We start from the raw sequence: 17,376 nt of genomic DNA on the forward strand, positions 1-17,376 counted from the left end.
AAGTTGATCTGGAGATTAAAGGCAATATCAGTCAAAACCTCAGCAATTAGTAAGCTGATTCTGAAGTTTATATGTAAATACAAAAGACAAAATATAGCCAAAAGAACTTTGATGAAAAGAACAAAGTTGGAGGACTAATATGATCTACTTTCAAGATTTATTTATAAAGCTACAGTTATCAAAACCTGTGGTATTTGTATAAAGACTGACAAATAGCTCAACGAAACAGAATAGATAGCCCAGAAATAGACCCATATATACATGGACAACTGATCTGTGACAAAATGTAATGGTCGTTAGTGTAAAGAGATAGTCTTTTCAACAAATAGCACTAGTCTTTTCAACAATTGTATATTCATATGTAAAAACAAACAAACTGCAATCAACAATTCATGCTATATATAAACATTAGCTCAAAAAGATTATAGACCTAAATATCAAACTATGAAATTGTAAAAGAAAACGTAAGTGAAAACCTTTGTGACTTGGGCTTAGGCAAAGATTTCTTAGCTAGTACACCAAAACATAATTGATAAAAGAATAACTTGTTAAGTTGGGTTTCATTGCAATTAAAAACTCATGCTTTTAGAAAATATTACTAAAAGGTTGAAAAAAACAAACCACAACCTGGAAGAAAATATGTACAAAATTATATATCTGAAAAAGAAGTTATATGCATAATATTTAAAAACTCACAAAACTCAATAATAAGAAAACAACCCCGTTAAACAATGGACAAAAGATCTGAAGGGACACTTCACCAAAGGAAATATATAAAGACAAATAAGTATGTGAAACATATTCAACATCATTTGTCATTAAGAAAATGCAAATTAAAAACCGAAGGAGATGCCACTGTACACCTATTAGAATAACTAAAATGAAAATGACTGACCATATCAAGTGTTTGTGAAGGATGTGAAGCAACTGGAATCCTCATATACTACTGGTGAGAATGTAAAATAGTACAGCTACTTTGGAAAAATGGCTTAACAGTTTCTTAAAAAATTAAACATATATGTACCATATGATATAGCTGCTCCCTTCCTGGGCATTTACTCAGGAGAAATGAAAGCTGTCTATATAACAAAATTTTAGCCAGGCACTGTGGCTCACACCTGTAATCCCAACACTTTGGGAGTCCGAGGTGGGCGGACCATGAGGTCAGGAAATCAAGACCATCCTGGCCAACATGGTGAATCCCTGTCTCTACTAAAAAAATACAAAAATTAACTGGGCGTGGTGGTGTGTGCCTGTAGTCCCAGCTACCCGGGAGCCTGCTACCTGGGAGGCAGGAGAATCGCTTCAACCCGGGAGGCGGAGGTTGCAGTGAGCTGAGATCGCGCCACTGCACTCCAGCCTGGCAACAAAGCTAGACTCTGTCTCAAAACAAACAAACAAACAAATTTTAGCAAATTGAGTTTAATAATTTAATTGGCCTTTATTAGTGATCCATTAATTAACCAGCATCCCATATATGAAAAAGAAAGGCACTCCGCTAAGCTGAGCATAGTAGGTGGGTTTTACAGGTAGAAAATAGCTTAAGAAAGCAGAAAACAAAGCAGATTGGCCATTTCAAAGTTACTTTCCTTATATGATTAAAGTAGAGAGGATTTCATTGTCATGCCAGTTCCAGTAGATTGGGCTTCTATTAGTTGCTGTGAATCTCCTGTTCAGTTTGACCTCATGGCACCTAACATGAGTGACTCTGTTGTGGTTTGGTCTGATCTGTTACACCTAGTGCAGGAGCTCAGCCCACAAAAATGCCCCCCCCCACCATACCATCAATTTTATTTGACAAGCCTAAGAACTACAGAGACTTGAACATGAATGATTATAGCCAAAAACTGGATATGACTCAAATGTCCACTTATAGGTGAATGAATAAACTGACTATGGTGTATCCATACAATGGAATATTACTCAGTAATGAAAAGGAATTAGACTACCTCATGAGCCACAATATGGATTAATCTCAAAATAATTATGCAAAATAAAAATTTTATGGTTTCATTTATATAAAATCTTAGAAAATGCAAACTAATCTGTATGGCAGATCAGTGGTTCCCTAGGCATGGGAGTGGGGAGTATTGCAAAGGCAGGATTACAAAGAGGCATGAATAAACTTTTGGTGATGAATATGTTCATTATCCTGATTATGGTGACAGTTCCAGGGAGGGATACATATGTTAAAACTTATTAACTTATTAAATATGTAAAGTTCAGTGTACAGCAGTTACACTCTAATAAAGCTATTTAAAAAAAAGACAATGGGGGAAAATCCCTTTCCACTTTCAGTCTCTCCATACCTCTTTTTAATGTATGGTTAGAGTGGCAACTGATCCTCTTATATTCCTTGTATAATAGTGGCTCCTCTGTGAACTTTCATTTAAGTGTTTATGTGCTTCAAAGTGTTCCGCCGTTCTTCCACCATATCATTTTAAGGCCCCTCCTTTTTGTTTTTGTGTTAAGGATATTAATTTATCCTCTCTATATTCATTTTGCCTCTGCTGACCCCTTCCAGAAGACAGTTAAATCTCTATGCCTTTCTATAAACATTGGAAGAATTGCCTTTTCACAGAGACATGACATTTTCTATGGGGATTTGTGGGAAGAGACAAACTGAACCAGATCTTCCTCACAGTTGAGCATGCCAAGGACAAATCCTCCAAGTTTTCCCTTTCTTTTTCTTCATAGAACTTGCGGGCTCCAGGACCCTCGGGGGTGTGTCCTTTGTGAGCCACACTGTCTAGTGATTACGTAGAAGTACAGCCTCAGGCAGGTGTAGCTGAGCACCCCCACTCCAAGGGGGAGCTTCTGCACTTCCAACACATCTATTGTGACACTGGCTACAGAGAAATTCCTCTTATATTCTTTTTTTTTTCCCCCCAACATTTCCCTGTTTAGCTCTGTGTTATGCTGTGATTAAACTGGGCATGAAATGTAGCACAATTACTTCAAAGGCAATTCCAGTTGACTGGATCTTTTCTCATTTATTAAAATATGAAGCATGTTGAACCTTCAAACTTTTCCTTTGATATCTGTATCCCTAAGGTGTTATTGGAGCTTTGATTCTCTGTATTTCACATGGGGAGAGCAAAGAGCGTTCTAGTAGGAAACAATCCCTAAATATTTCCAGAACTTGAGTAGCCTCAGTTTTTGTTCTGCCAGTTTATTGTGGAAATGTTCAGAGAGAGGTTCTTCTCAAGGAAAAAAAAAATCACTTACTATAAAAATATAAATCTGAGCCTTTTTGGAATATTATTTCAGCTAGTGAAAAGTTTACCCTGATTTTATCTGTTTGTTTCCTCAAGTAAAAACAGCTCAAATGACTGTTATTGGCTAGAAAATCAAGGAAATAAAAATGGCATTTGCCTGTTGGGTAACTTTGAGCAAATTAATTGAACCCTTGTGCCTGGATTTGCTCATCTTTCAATTAAGGAAGAATGGTTTCTTAAAAAGTTGTTTCATGTTGAAGAAGTCTGTAGTCCATATCTGAGTTTTCACCTGTCTAGTCTTCTATGCTGGCATGATAGTTAGCAAAGCTTCTAGATATAAAACATTTTCAAAACAAACGTCTTCTAGTAATAAAATACTAATTTAATGTTATATAATATTTGATTCATACAGAATAAAGCATGTAACATATGTGTTTGTCAAAAGCATAGCAAGAAATGCATACCTGTGAACATACCACCAACTATCAAAATTACATGTGTCCTCCTCAATTCCATCCTCTTACATATCCCACTGCTTAAATTTCTTGCTTTTTTCCCCAGTAATCTTACTACACATGTACATATTGCTAAATGACATCTCACTTAACTTTCCTTATTTGGGGGCTCAAGAAAAAAATTAATCATTCTAAGTATTGTCATCTGCAACTTGCTTATTTTTTCTAAGATTCCCCCATAATGTTGTCTGTATCTATAGTTAATTCATTCTTACTGCCGTTTAATATTTTTACATACATAGTTCATTTTCTATCTATTCTCCATTTGATGGAGATCTCTGTTTGTTTTTTTCTATTACGAAAGTACAGCTGTGAATGTTTTGGTGCATGACTTCCACTGCCCCTGTGCAAGAATTTTTCTCCTAATAGTGGAAGTCCTAGATTATAGAGTACGTATTAGAATATATATAGGTATACCTTTAGAGAATAATGCCAAATTATTTTTTAAAGAGATTGTACAATAAACTTTTTCATAAAGCATGTGTTGTGTGGGTCCTACTATATCAATGCAATATTTCTACTGTATTCCACAAGCGGAGTGTGTGGAAATGGTGCTTGTTTGATAGAAACTTCTCTTCATCTAGCTTCTGTTTGTCTACCTGCACTAGAAGTCCAACAGCTCTAATCTTGAACTTAAGGATCTAATCTTGATCAGGGATGAGGCTGGCAAGGCACATCCATTTTCTCAGCTTTGAAATCCCTGAACTGCCTTTCAGCTCCAGGTGCATTCCCACTCTTAGCCTCTTTGAACATGAAATTGGCTATTCACCCTGTTTTGGATAGCTTTCTGTCTATATTTTCCCTGTAGCTGAAGTAGCGAAGGACCACATGTCCCATCTATTTGGCTTCTAGAATGAGATGCTACCTGCATACATTTCTTAGCATAGCTTTATTCTTCCTGCCCTTTGCCTCTTTCTTTTTTGCTTAAACTTTTTCTTTCTTTTAGTAAATGTGAACATATGTTTTCAGATTTGGGGGGTAATATTTAAATTAATATTTAATTTTAATTAATTTAATGTAAATTATGATTTATTTTATATTTATTTATTTTATAAAATAATCCATAATCACATTTTTTGATGAGTCATAAACAAAGACCTGTTGAATACTTACTTTACTTATTGCCAGGTACTAAGCTGGGTGCTCTGGCTACAAAGATAAATATAGTGTAGTAATGAGTGGACAGAAAATCATCAGATGACTCCACATGGTGTGATGATTTCTATGTGAAAATTATAGACACACAGGATGTGAGGAAATACGTACAAGAAAGTATGGATTCTGGTTGAGGGAGTGCAAAAGAGGCCACAGAGATGGTAGCGGCTCAGCTGTGCCTCTTCAGGTGAGTTTGCCAGGTGAGAAATGGAAGAAAGGCAGGCAAAAAAAGAACAAGCCAAGAGTCCCAGCGGAGACTTGGCCGAGTGTCCTGGGCTGCTGGAACATTCCTCTTTGAAGGCACGAGCCATCTAGTAGGATGTTCAGAGGTAAAATGGACTGAGAAAAATGTGAATTAATGGCTCTCCCTCTTCCATTGTTCTTTCAGGGGCAAAAGCTGACTTGGCAGAAGCTGTCTGATACTGTGGGTCATCCTGACCTTGAGGCTGCGCAACGTGCCCTGGCAGATTCAGAGTGTGTCCTGCTAGAACCCATGTGCTGGACTCACATTTTCAGTGAGTAATGGGCTGAGGTCAAGGGCTGTCCTTGCAGGAGCCTTTCAGGGTTTTATATATGTATATATATCCAACCCAATCTTTGTGCTAACAGAAAACTAGAATATGTAGGAAATGAAAATCCCTATGCCACACTCTAGTCAGTACTTTCACTGCCTTCCCCACTGAACAATTAGTAAATACTTCTACTATTTTGTTCTGATTGCTGGGAATTTTATCCCCTTCTCTCTCCTGCAGGGGAGAATGAGTGAAAATTAGCAAGTAAGATAACTACATTCATTGCCTGAATGCTAGAGAGTGCTATGTGCCCCCATATTAGATTTGTGGAGTGAAGGCTTTGATCTCTGCTTCCTACATGTGTCTGCGAGGATTGGTACTATGGTACTAACTTATTTCTTCCCTTTCATTTTATCCTGACTGACTGAGATGCATGAACTTTGACTTTCCAAAATCTGAATTCGAACTTGTCTTAAGAGTCAAAATAGACCATGGTCTACCATTCTACTCCCTCCTCAACTAACCTTTCTCAGATTGATGCAACAGCTAGACTCTGTCTAGGAAAGATTGAGGTCTTGGAGACATGCTATTTTTCCTGTGTTTGCTGGCCCTGGTATAAATTGAGCCAGCTCAGCACTCTTCTCCGGTGTCTGTTTTTAAAGCCTTGTGCTTTTATGGTGCCAATGGCACTTAGAGGGGATTTAATGGCTGCCTGTAAAGGCTGCTAACTCTGAAGGCTCAGGTGAGGCAGTGTGAACAGGGGAGCAGTAGCCATTTTTTCCATAACATTATCTTCCACCAGATACCTGCAAAAAGTCTCTACAAAGTACCTTGTTTCGACTGATTGGGTTAAGGAGTTAAGCAAAAAAGAGAAACAGATATTTAAAACAAAAGCCATGCTAAAAACGAAGAAGAAGGTAGACTTTTATTTTAAGCACACTTTGTCCTGCCCCTTCCTATCCAGCCTGGGAAAGAATCAGCAAGTTCATACAGGTGATACCATATCACATTACGTGAACACGTCAAATATTTTAGAGTCTGTTTCAACGCGAAAGCTGTACATTGAAACTAATGTCAATTTTGCTGATAAGATTCATTTGCTTTTTTTTCCCAAATGGTTTGTCTTATAATTTTTGCTCTTAATTATAACTGCTATAATGTAGAGTTAAATTAGAAGTCGAAGGAAAAAGATAACTTACAGTGCAGTGTCCTTATATAGCTGAAGTTTCCAACAGTTATTATGTCTCACAAGTATCTTTAAAAATAGCGTTATTATTCATATCTCATCTTTCTCAGCTTGTAATGTGCTATGCCATTCATACAGTATACTTTGGAGGAAGTTGGGGTTTTACCTTCAAGTTTTGATTTGGAGAAATGTAAAGAATGTAGGCTTTAATTTAAAGTCAGATAGGTACATCTTTAAATCTTGATCCCACCAGTAAGTAGCAGAGTGACACTGAAATACTGAAATATCATTGAATGTCCCTGAGCCTCATTCTTCTCGTAAGTATCATGTTTCCGGGGATGGCAAACTTTTTCTGTAAAGGGACGAATAGTTAAGATTTTAGGGTTTGCAGGAAAAATGGTCTGTGCTGCAACTGCATACTCAATTTTGCCATTGTAGCACAAAAGCAGTCATAGGTAATACATAAACAAATGGATGTAGCTGTGTTCCAATAAAGCTATCTAGAAATGCAAGCTGCAGGTTGGATCTGGTCTATGGGCTGTAGTTTGCTGACTCTGATAGAGATAAAGATATTGTGCCCCAGTGCTGTCATAAGGACTCTATGCTATATACAAGATATGTGGAGCGATTGGTGCTGGCATAAAGTCAGCTCTATGACTCAATTCATTCCCTCACTCTGTGCCTCTGTGATCCCCTTTGCTGCCAATAGTGATCCAAGTCAGAATACAGGCAGGTAGGGGAATGCATTCTTTTGTAGGATATGACTGTTTGGACAGAGTTTCTCTTTGCATCCTACTTATTATGTATAAAAGTACTTATAAAGCTCTGAGCACAGTAGGAATGTCCGTTTTTTTTTTTTCCTCCCTGGTGTCAGGGCAAGAGAGGAAAAAGTATTGCTAAAGAAAGTGACCCCTTGGCCCAAGGCAGCCTCTTGATTAAATCTTCCTGTTAGAGCTTTGAGAAAAAGCAGAGATAATTGGATGGTGTCATCTTCCCCTCTGGGCAAAAGTTTTCTGATTTTGTTTTCTGGCTCTGTTTCTGATTTTATCTCTTGATGATGGTGGGTGCCTGTAATCCCAGCTACTTGGGAGGCTGAGGTGGGAGAATTGCTTGAACCCAGGAGGTGGAGGCTGCAGTAAGCCGAGATTGTGCCATTGCACTCCAGCCTGAGCGACAGAGCAAGACTCTGTCTCAAAAAAAAAAAAAAAAAAAAAAAGAAAAGAAAAAAGAGTTATCTCTATCTGAATGGATAAAGAAGGATAAGTTACATGTGAGATTTTAGTTTGAGAAAAATGTGGCATGGTTGAATAATTTTTATTTAAGCCTTACCCCAACATTGCAAGATGCAGATTTGTATGAAAGTATCTGTTGCTGTTGAATAATTTAAGAAACAGGATCTACTGGATCATTGGTATAGAGAATAACCCTAAATATAACATTTATTGAGAACCTGTTATTTTTAGAAAGTAATATATTTCTACTCTAAAAAAAATTGGAAAATGTAGAAAAGTATATAGGTAAAAAATAAATAAATAAAAGGTTAAAGCAAAACAATAACAACGAGAACCAAATCTTTCCTCTCTATGTCAAATGTTGATATTAGACATTTTAATGCTTCTTGTCTTTTATAATAGTTGGACTGTCCATTTTTGTTAGTTTACAAAACTGGAATGATATCCTATGTTCATACGGATTCATTTATAAGCTGCTCTTTGCACAGTAATGGCATGATGTGAACACATTCCCAGGTCTTTAAAAACCTTTTATGGCTTCATTTTTAATGGCTATGGAGGATTCTAGGGATTGAGATAACACATTTGGAGGTTGATCTTTCAAGACCATTTAGGAACTTTCACTTCTCCTTAGCACTTTTGTCATAATTTAAAAAAAAAATCAAGAAGTTAAAACTCATATCAGTTTGTTTGTCTCTTTTGTAAAGTGGGAAGAGGTTTGATGCAGAAGAATCATGAGACAACAGGATTGTCCTTTCCAGCTGGGTCAGGGCTAAAGGGAAGCAGCTGAGCATGGATCTGTGTTGCATCTTGGCAGTGGGATCCCAGCATCAGTGGCCAACCTGTTCCTTAGGGGCATTGCCTTAACCACAGGGCTGCATGGTGACAATTGGGGAGTTGACAACATCTGCTCATATTGTATAGTCACCACATGCATGCCCTGTCTTGATTAATTGGGTTGTTTCATTTTAGACATTCTCTTGTCACAGAACATTCTGTGCTTGTACCAGTGATAATGAGTTACCCAAGGGATAGCCTCTTCAGAACTAATAAATCTGTAACTCAGAGTACTGAACACATCAGCATCTTTCTGAAGATACAAAGCAATACAGCTGTGCATTAGTGACATTTAACATTGTAATATTTGTGTCTGGATGAGTAGGAAATGTTATACTTTAGCAATTAACCCTTTTGTCTGTGGCATTAATGAATGAGATTAGAGTTGGATTTAAGGATTTGTTAAATGACAAAGTCCAGTGACCTTAATTACTCTAATGCCATTCCTAATCTTATCTGACCTGAGTAAATGAAATGCGTTTTCAGCACATCAAATGGTAAGGGTTGTTACTTTATAATGAGTAAACTGCTGGTCAGAACTCTAGTGTTAAAAATGGCATGAGAAATAATGGAACATCCACTAATTTATGCATAAATTTCTAAAAATAAAACTAAAGAGACTTCAAGTCTGGGCCATGTAGCATCTTCTGTCAATCCTTTTCTAATTAAATAAAAATTGCTTTCTTGCCCCCCAGTTATAAAAATTTACTCACCCATTGTGAAAACAACAGATGATGTAGCAACTTACCAAGGGAGAAAGTAAAAACCTTCCATAAATCTGATTACTGAGATTTAACCAATATTCACATTTTTATTTATATCCTTCTGGGAATTTTTTTCTATGCATGTATACATAAAAATATATATTTTCCTAATATATAGAAATGGGATCATGTTACATGTATTATTTAATAGTATTCTCTTTTTCAGGCTAAAGAATCTATCCTGGGCTGATACTGTCCCTCTGTCTATCTTCAGACCACAGGAACTTAATTGCTTTTGCTTCTCTTCGGAGCTGCCACCACCTCCCCAGCTTCTTAAGGTCTCTCCCCAAGACCCCCTGCAGAAGACAATACAGCCCCACCAGTTTTGCTTGGCTCACTCTCCGCGAAGCCCAACGCACAGACCATTGTTAGGGATTTTATTGCTAACTGAGTAGGAAAACAGAAGGATATAAAAATAAAAACCACGGCACATTGTATAGGTTTGACATATTAAGACCTTCCTGTTCCTTGGCTAGGTGGTGCTTTGGGGGCCTGAAAGTTAATTGTTTGTCATCTTTAATCCTGGGCAGAAACCTCACCAATCTCCCCCTCACTCAGATATTTTACCACCTTGAGCTCCTTAAAATCAGTGATCATCCAACTATCTGTGGAGAATATTCAGTTGTATTTTATGAGTTTTTTTTCTTTAAAAATTTTTTTGTGGTAAAATACATATAACATAAAATATATTATTTTACCCATTTTAAGTATGTAGTACAGTGGCATTAAGGACCTTCAAACTGTTGTACAATTGTTACCACTGTTCACCCTAGAACTTTTTCATCATCCCAACGTGAAGCTGTACCCATTAAGCATCAGCTCCCCCTTCCCCCGAAACTCTGGCCCCACCATTCTACTTTCTAATGACTGTTCTGGCTACTTCACATAAATAGGATCATATAGTATTTGTACTTTTGAGACTGGCTTATTTCACTTAGCATAATGTCCCCCAGGTTCAGCCATGTTATCTCATGTGTTATAATTTCCTTTCTTTTTAAGACTGAATACAATTTCATTCACATTTTATTCAACATTTATGCATTGATAGACACGGGTTGCTTCCAGCTTTTGGCTATTGTAGATAATGCTGCTATGAACGTGAGTGTACACATGTCTGTTTGAGTCCCAGCTTTCAGATTTTTTGAGTATATACCCAGAAGTGGAAATGCTGTATAATCCTATTTTTAATTTTTTGAGGAAACATGCTGTTTTCCATAGTGGCTGCACCAGCTTACATTCCCACCAACAGTTGTTTCTCGACTTCCCTACCAACAGTTGTTATTTGCTGGGTTTTTTTTTTTTGAATAATAGCCATCTTAATGAGTGTGAGGTGATATCTCATTGTGGATTTGATTTGCATTTTCCTAGTAATTAGTGATATTGGCATACTTTCATATGCTGATTAGCCATTTGTATACAGTAGTCCTCCTTATATGCAGGGATGTGTTCCAAGATCTCTACAGGATGCCTGAAATCTCAGATACTATCAACCCTGATGTCCATGTCATCTACCCACAAATTTAATGCCTTTTCCATCTTAACTAAACACTCTGCACCATGGCCACGACTTTTGCAGTTTGAAGTCTGACAGCAAAACTAGCACAAATTTCTTCTTTTCATCTTCACAATTTCATGGATAGAAGATTCGTTCTTACCAAGATCTTAGCAACCTCCGCATACATTTTTTTCTTTCCTAATTAAGTTGAGAACTTTCACCTTTTTACTTAATGGAAGCACTTCATAACTTCTCCTTGTTATATCCCAATTGCCAGCATGACTACTCTTGCACTTTGGGGTCGTTATTAAGTAAAAATAATGGTGACTTGAACACATGCACTGCAATACCTGAGAGTAGTTGTGATCACTGAAATGGCTCTAAATGACTAATGGGTGGGTAGCTTGTGCAGTGTGGATATGCTGGAAAAAGAGTTGATTCATATCAGAGGTGGGATGGAACAGGATGCCACAAGATTTCATCATTCCACTTAGAACGGCACACAATTTTAAATTTATGAATTATTATTTCTGGATTTTTCTATTTAATATTTTGGACCGTGGTTTACCATGAGTAACTAAATCTGTATTCCATGGGGTATGTGTGCCACATTTTTTATCCAGCCTATCATTGATAGACATTTGGGCTGGTTCCAAGTCTTTGCTATTGTGAACAGTGCTGCAATAAACATATGTGTGCATGTGTCTTTATAGCAGCATGATTTATAATTCTTTGGGTATATACCCAGTAATGGGATTGCTGGGTCAAATGCTGTTTCTGGTTCTAGATCCTTGAGGAATTGCCACACTGTCTTCAACAGTGGTTGAACTAATTTACACTCCCGCCAACAGTGTAAAAGCGTTCCTATTTCTTCACATTCTCTCCAGCATCTGTTGTTTCCTGACTTTTTAATGATTGATTGCCATTCTAACTGGCATGAGATGGTATCTCATTGTGGTTTTGATTTGCATTTCTCTGATGACCAGTGAGAATGAGCTTTTTTTCATATATTTCTTGGCTACATAAATGTCTTCTTTTAAGAAGTGTCTGTTCATATCCATTGCCCACTTTTTGATGGGGTTGTTTGTTTTTTTCTTGTAAATTTGTTTAAGTTCCTTGTAGGATCTGGATATTAGCCCTTTCTCAGATGGATAGATTGCAAAAATTTTCTCCCATTCTGGAGGTTGCCTGTTCACTCTGATGATAGTTTTTTTTTTGCTGCACAGAAGCTCTTTAGTTTAATTAGATCCCATTTGTCAACTGTGGCTTTGTTGCTGTTGCTTTTGGTGTTTTAGTCATGAAGTCTTTGCCCATGCCTATGTCCTGAATGGTATTGCTTAGGTTTTCTTCTAGGGTTTTTATGGTTTTAGGTCTTACGTTTAAGTTTTTAATTCATCTTGAGTTAATTTTTGTATGAGGTGTAAGGAAGGGGTCCAGATTCCGTTTTCTGCAAATGGCTAGCTAGTTTTTTCAACATCATTTATTAAATACGGAATCCTTTCCCCATTGCTTGTTTTTGTCAGGTTTGTCAAAGATCAGGTGTTGGTAGATATGTGGCATTATTTCTGAGGCCTCTGTTCCGTTCCATTTGTCTATATATCTGTTTTGGTACCAGTACCGTGCTGTTTTGGTACTGTGGCCTTGTAGTATAGTTTGAAGTCAGATAGCATGATGCCTCCAGCTTTGTTCTTTTTGCTTAGAATTGTCTTGGCTATATTAACTCTTTTTTGGTTCCATATAAAGTTTAAAGTAGTTTTTTCTAATTCTGTGAAGCAAGTCAATGGTAGCTTGATGGGGATAGCATTGAATCTATAAATTACTTTGGGTAGTATGGCCATTTTCACAATACTGATTCTTCCTATCCATGAGCATGGAATGTTTTTCCATTTGTTTGTGACCTCTCTTATTTCCTTGAGCAGTGGTTTGTGCTCCCTTCACATCCCTTGTAAGTTGTATTCCTAGATATTTTTTTTTTTCTCTTTGTAGCCATTGTGAATGGGAGTTCACTCATGATTTGGCTCTCTGCTATTGGTGTATAAGAATGATTGTGATTTTTGCACATTCATTTTTTATCTGAGACATTCCTGAAGTTGCTTATCAGCTTAAAGAGATTTTTGGGCTGAGACAATAGGATTTTCTAAATACACAATCATGTCATTTGCAAACAGAGACAACTTGACTTCCTCTCTTCCTGTTTGAATGCCCTTTATTTCTTTCTCCTGCCTGATTGCCCTCCCCAGAACTTCGAATACTATGTTGAATAGGAGTGGTGAGAGAGGGCATCCTTGTCTTGTGCTGGTTGTCAAAGGGAATGCTTCCCCAGCTTTTGCCCATTTAGTAGGATATTGGCTATGGGTTTGTCATAAATAGCTCTTATTATTTTGAGATACGTTCCATCAATATTTAGATTATTGAGAGTTTTTATCATGAAGGGGCGTTGAATTTTGTTGAAGGCCTTTTCTGCATCCATTGAGATAATCGTGTGGTTTTTGTGATTGGTTCTTTTTATGTGATGGACTACATTTATTGATTTGTGTACGTTAAACCAGCCTTGCATCTCAGGGATGAAGCCAACTTGATCATGGTGGATAAGCTTTTTGATGTGCAGCTGGATTCAGTTTGCCAGTATTTTATTGAGGAGTTTCACATCAATGTTCATCAGTGATATTGGCCTGAAATCTTTTTGTTGTTGTTGTGTCTCTGCCAGGTTTTGGTATCAGGATGATGCTAGCCTCATAAAATGAGTTAGGGAGGAGTCCTTTTTTTTCTGTTGTTTGGAATAGTTTCAGAAGGAATAGTACCAGCTCCTCTTTGTACCTCTGGTAGAATTCGACTGTGAATCCATCTGGTCCTGGGCTTTGTTTGGTTGGTAGGCTATTAATTACTGCCTCAATTTCAGAACTTGTTATTGGTCTATTCAGAGATTTGACTTCTTCCTAGTTTAGACTTAGGAGGGTGTATGTATCCAGGAATTTATCCATTTCCTCTAGATTTTCTAGTTTATTTGCATAGAGGCATTTGCAGTATTCTGATGGTAGTTTGTATTTAGGTGGCATCAGTGGTGATATCCCCTTTATCTTTTTTTATTATGTTTATTTGATTCTTCTCTCTTTTCTTCTTTATTAGCCTGGGTAGTGGTCTATTTTGTTAATCTTTTCAAAAAAACAACTCCTGGATTCATTGATTTTTTGAAGGGTTTTTCATATCTCTATCTCCTTCAATTCTGCTCTGATCTTAGTTATGTCTTGTCTTCTTCTGTAATTTGAATTTGTTTGCTCTTGCTTCTCTAGTTCTTTTAATTGTGGTGTTTGGGTGTTGATTTTAGATCTTTCCCGCTTTCTCCTGTGGGCATTTAGTGCTATAAATTTCCCTCTAAACACTGCTTTAGCTGTGTCCCAGAGATTCTGGTACATTGCATCTTTGTTCCCATTGGTTTCAAAGAACTTATTTATTTCTGCCTTAATTTTGTTATTTACCCAGTAGTCATTCAGGAGCAAGTTGTTCAGTTTCCATGTATTTGTGTGGTTTTGAGTGAGTTTCTTAATCCTGAGTTCTAATTTGATTGCACTGTGGTCTAAGAGACTGTTTGTTATGATTCCTGTTCTTTTGCATTTACTGAGGAGTATTTTGCTTCCAATTATGTGGTCAGTTTTAGAATAAGCGCGATATGGTGCTGAGAAGAATATATATTCTGTTGATTTGGAGTGGAGAGTTCTGTGGATGTCTATTAGGTCCACTTGGTTCAGAGCTGAGTTCAAGTCCTGAATATCCTTGTTAATTTTCTGTCTCGTTGATCTAATATTGACAGTGAAGTGTTAAAGCCTCCCACTATTATTGTGTGGGAATCTAAGTCTCTTTGTCGTCTCTAAGGACTTGCTTTATGAATCTGGGTGCTCCTGTATTGGGTGCATATATATTTAGGATAGTTAGCTCTTCTTGTTGCGTTGATCCCCTTACCATTATGTATTGCCCTTCTTTGTCTTTTTTGATCTTTGTTAGTTTAAAGTCTGTTTTATTAGAGACTAAGTTGCAACCGCTGCTTTTTTTTTCCTTCCCATTTGCTTGGTAAATATTCCTCCATCCCTTTATTTTGAGCTTATGTGTGTCTTTTGTGTCTTTGCACTTGAGATGGGTCTTGACTCTTTATCCAATTTGCCAGTCTGTGCCTTTTAATTGGGGCATTTAGCCCATTTATATTCAAGGTTAATATTGTTATGTGTGAATTTGATCCTGTCATTATGATGCTAGCTGGTTATTTTGTCCATTAGTTGATGCAGTATCTTCATAGTGTTGATGGTCTTTACAATTTGGTATGTTTTTGTGGTGGCTGGTACCAGTTGTTCCTTTCCATGTGCTTCCTTCAGGAGCTCTTGTAAGGCAGGCCTGGTGGTAACAAAATATCTCGCATTTGCTTGTCTGTAAAGGATTTTATTTCTCCTTCGTTTATGAAGCTTAGTTTGGCTGAATACAAAATTCTGGAATGAAAATTCTTTTCCTTAAGAATGTTGAATATTGGCCCCCACTCTCTTCTGGCTTGTAGGGTTTCTGCAGAGAGATCTGCTGTTAGTCTGATGGGCTTCCCTTTGTGGGTAACCTGACCTTTCTTTCTGGCTGCGCTTAACATTTTTTCCTTCATTTCAACCTTGGTAAATTTGATGATTATGTGTCGTGGGGTTGCTCTTCTCAAGGAGTATCTTAGGAGTGGTCTCTGTATTTCCTGAATTTGAATGTTGGCTTGTCTTCCTAGGTTGGGGAAGTTCTCCTGGATAATATCCTGTGGAGTGTTTTCCAACTTGGTTCCATTCTCCCCATCACTTTCAGGTACACCAGTTGAACATAGGTTTGGTCTTTTCACATAGTTCCATATTTCTTGAAGACTTTGTTTGCTTCTTTTCATTCTTTTTTCTCTAATCTTGTCTTCACGTTTTATTTCATTAAGTCTATCTTCAATGTCTGATATCATTTCTTCCGCTTAATTGATTTGGCTATTGATACTTGTGTATGCTTCACGGAGTTCTTGTGCTGTGTTTTTCAGCTCCATCAGATTATTTATGTTCTTCTCTAAATTGGTTCTTCTTGTTAGCAATTCCTCTAACCATGTTTTCAAGATTCTTAGCTTTCTTGCATTGGGTTAGAACATGCTCCTTCAGCTCAGAGGAGTTTGTTATTACACACCTTCTGAAGCCTACTTCTGTCAATTTGTCAAACGCATTCTCCATCCAGATTTTGTCCTTTGCTGTCAAGGAGTTGTGATTTTTTTTTGAGGAGAAGAGGTGTTCTGATTTTTGGAATTTTCGTCCTTTTTGCCCTGGAATAAACTCCTATTCTTATAAATTACTTAGTCTGTGGTACTTCTGTTACAGCTACACAAATGAACTAAGACAAATGAGGAATAAACAAGATGAGCCCTACTATTGCCTCAGCTTGCTGTGTGGAGACAGCCTGAAAGCACACATCCAGGGGACCAAATTAATCCTTTGTACCATAACTGCAAGCCACAACAAAGTCCACCACTACATAAAAGAATACAGCAAAATCCAACACCCAACTACCAAAAATGCCTGCTCTCCAGAATCTAATAAAAAATTACCAAATCTGCAAAGAATCATGAAATGTAATCCATAAACAGGAAAAAGAAACCCACTGGTAGAGGTGAATTATGATAAAAAATAAAATGGAAAAAATGAAATAGAACGTATAAACCCCTATCTCTTTTAATTATTAGATTTAATGGACAATAAAAAATTACATTGCTCAAATTCCTATAAAATTTCTAAGGGCCTACTCCCAAGTTTTGTAATACTTACAGCTCTGTGAACTGGTAACAATTCACACACTGTCACCAGGTCTCTGGACCACACTGTGTGTAGCCCTGTTTAGGTCAACTTTTTTTTCACCCCTAGCAGGTTGACTTGAATATGCAGTTAGTGGGGAAAAAAATCACTTTTGAATATGTCTATATAAGAATGTTGTAACCTTAAGTGAATTACTCTTCCTCCTGGGAGTCCAGACTAAGAGGCTCCCATCTCAGGGGTTTTCCAGCACCATTCTGGATCCCAGGGAAACACATGAAGTAAAAGCTGGAGGTTTTAGAGTGAAATGTGCCAGATAAATTTATGAGAGGCCTAATTAGCACAATCATTTTAGATAAGTAGAAACACAGGTTTTAAGTTAAATGCTTCTGAGCCTAATTATTTCCTCTTTTAGCATGGACTTCAGAGGAAACTGCACTAAATCATTCTGGAAATAGATTGCCAGTTCACAAGATGCTGAGAACTAATTATTGAATGCACTGAATCTTGTGCATGTTGTAACTGCTAAGAGTGAAGACATGGGAGAGCAACCATAGGGCTCCCCACCAGCCACTTCCTCCTCTCAAGCAAATGTCTGTGGACACATTGTTCCAGAAGAGTACGGGGTGTTCGATGTCCTATTAATTGACAGCACTTTTCCCTTTCAGTC

General features: G+C 37.3%; 1 long non-coding RNA gene across 2 annotated transcripts in view; it reads left to right on the forward strand.

Moving 5' to 3' along the window:
- The window catches only part of LOC110743470, a 543,894-nt gene that overhangs the window by 405,013 nt on the left and 121,505 nt on the right, over nt 1-17,376 (forward strand). For both annotated transcript variants that reach the window (XR_002522570.2, XR_002522571.2), the window contains one exon: nt 5,277-5,403. This is a non-coding gene — a long non-coding RNA (uncharacterized LOC110743470). The remainder of the gene's footprint in view (nt 1-5,276; nt 5,404-17,376) is intronic.

Source organism: Papio anubis, chromosome 5 (assembly GCF_008728515.1).
Source record: "Papio anubis isolate 15944 chromosome 5, Panubis1.0, whole genome shotgun sequence".
Classification (NCBI taxonomy): domain Eukaryota; kingdom Metazoa; phylum Chordata; class Mammalia; order Primates; family Cercopithecidae; genus Papio; species Papio anubis.